The sequence below is a fragment of the Octopus bimaculoides genome, chromosome 17 (assembly GCF_001194135.2).
Source record: "Octopus bimaculoides isolate UCB-OBI-ISO-001 chromosome 17, ASM119413v2, whole genome shotgun sequence".
Lineage (NCBI taxonomy): Eukaryota > Metazoa > Mollusca > Cephalopoda > Octopoda > Octopodidae > Octopus > Octopus bimaculoides.
In genome coordinates this window covers 27,339,933-27,342,528 of record NC_068997.1, presented here as the reverse complement: position 1 = coordinate 27,342,528, position 2,596 = coordinate 27,339,933, and the positions used below count along the sequence as shown (strand labels likewise).

Below are 2,596 nucleotides of genomic sequence, written 5' to 3'. Positions count from 1 at the left end.
ATATATATGAAATAAAAAAAAGAGGTTTGTATGATAGTGTATAGAGGAATATATTATTCAAAAGAATTCCAACTCTGTTTTTTATGTTTTATTTATATTCTTATAAAATTAATGTGGGATATAGAATATGGAATATAGAATGTATAGTAATACTTCATTTTTGGTACTTAATTTATCGATCCCGAAAGGATGAAAGGCAAAGTCGACCTTGGCGGAATTTGAACTCAGAACGTAAAGACAGACGAAATACCGCTAAGCATTTCGCCCGGCGTGCTAACGTTTCTGCCAGCTCGCCGCCTTGTTATGCGATAAGGAATATTATCGCAGCAACGACCTCTGATCTGTGCCACTCCAGTAGTTCAACAAGCAAAGAAAGCAAAATGAACACACACAATCTTTAACGAAAGCAATATGTGTGCGTATATTGGCTAGTGGTACGCTTCAACACTTGATGTTTCTGACGGCTGTGGATTGGATATCAGGTGCGTCGCAATACATTGAATGAAAAAGGAGTCGATAGTTCGTGTTATATCACGAGTAGTTACAATAATATCTGCCAAATCTCCCATAAACCACACCCTGTCATATTAGAATAAAAAGGTGTAACCATTAAAGAGTATAGTCGCATAGACTCTATGAGGACGGCAAACTGGCAGAACCTTTAGTACGTCGGTCAAAATGCTTAGTGGTATTTCTTCCGACCCTTTATGTTTGGAGTTCAAATCCCGCTTGGGTCACCTTTGTCCTTCATCGTTCGAAGTCGATAAAACAAAGTATCTGTGTAGTATTGGACGTCGATATAATCGATTTGTCTTATGTCGACATCGAAATCCGACCTCGGCGAAATTTGAGCTCTGAGCACGAAGACGGACGAAATGCCACTAAGGACTTTGTCCGGCCTGCTAACGACTCTGTCAACTTGCCGCCTTGTAAAACATGTACATGATCACAACATATATACACTCGAGTATTGATACATTAACGCACATATGTTCACATGTTGTATACCACATGGTAGAACAATATTAATTTATTACGACTGATTTGCTCAACTGAAGTTTTTTCTACAGAAATATAACAAAACATGGTTGCCTCGTTAAGAAACTAATACAAAAGCAAACGATTATCACACAAAAATAAATCAGAAAAATAAATAAGAGAATTATGCCCTACATGAGTTTCACCGAGGATCTAAACCTGAAGCCAGAAGCCACGATACGTGGGTGCGAAGCAAGCTTGTTCACTACACAGCCATATCGGATGCTTTAGATTTAAGGCCATATCAGCGTCTAAGCATGACAGCAGAAGGTCGTAAATGTCTTTCTTTTTATTTATTTATTCTTGTATGGAAACATGCAAACATATACGCACGTGTAAACATATAAACAAAAACGCACATGTAAAGAAGTAAATATATACACCCGTTGCAGACATATGTAGACACACACCTACAGACACATATATTTATGCACTCGCATACATCTATAAATACATATATACACATATGTGTATATACATATATAAATATATATATTTATACGTATATATACATATATATGTGTGTGTATATAAGGGGAAATGCATGAGTCTTGTAAAAGTATTTAACTTAACCGGTTTCACTAATTAAAAAAGATCTTCAAATGTAATGTATGAGGCATTGTGTATCTTCTGTGGTGTCAAAAATTAGTTTATATAAATGCATTCAAAATCAAGTGATAGTCTTTGACAATGACAAGAAAAAGTTTGAGGTTTTGTGTATCCTCTGCGATAAGTTGAAAAATAGTTTACATAAACACATTCAGATCAGGTAATATAATTTTTTATAATGATATAGATAGATAGATAGATAGATAGATAGATAGATAGATAGATAGATAGATAGATAGATAGATAGATAGATATCAATACATATTCAATCCGCTTATTCAATGATGTCCATTTCTATATTGTCAAGGGAATCCGAACATAATTCCAAAACACAACCATACATGCATATATACATACATCAATATATATGTACTTAAAATATGATTGAGAGAGAAAGAGAGAGGAGGAAGGGGAGGAGGGGAGAGAGATTTATATGCACACATATACACACATGTGGATAGACAGATAGATAGATAGATAGATAGATAGATAGATAGATAGATAGATAGATATATTAGATTTATATGCCTATACATATATATGTATAATATAAAAATGGATGATAGAAGAGAGAAGAGACAACGATAAAGTCAAACACACATACGCACACAGACACACATACACACACATACACACACACACACACACACACACACACACACACACACACGTGTTTGTTTCTATGTCAAGTTATGTAAAAACAATTTAACGTTAAGCTGAAGGATTATTCAATACTCTACTGTAGTAGAGTGCATATTTATTAAACTTCGAAGTCACTGTCAACGTCTAACCCTGTACAGGTTTAATACGTATGATATTGATGATAATGTTGATGATGATGATGATGATGATGATGATGATGACGACGACGACGATGATGATGACGATGATGATGATATACAAATATATGTATATATATGTGAGTGAGTGTGTGTGTGTACATATATGA

At 34.6% G+C, this 2,596-nt stretch overlaps 1 protein-coding gene across 2 annotated transcripts in view; it reads right to left on the bottom strand.

The window, feature by feature from the left end:
* The window catches only part of LOC106869455 (contactin), a 47,119-nt gene that overhangs the window by 44,147 nt on the left and 376 nt on the right, over positions 1-2,596 (bottom strand). Inside the window, exon 1 of one of the 2 annotated variants that reach the window (XM_052974093.1) lies at positions 1,909-1,953. The exons of the other annotated variant lie outside the window; for it this stretch is intronic. The gene's annotated coding sequence lies outside the window, so the exon portion shown is untranslated. Of the gene's footprint in view, positions 1-1,908; positions 1,954-2,596 lie in introns of those variants that run through there. 2 annotated transcript variants of the gene reach the window in all.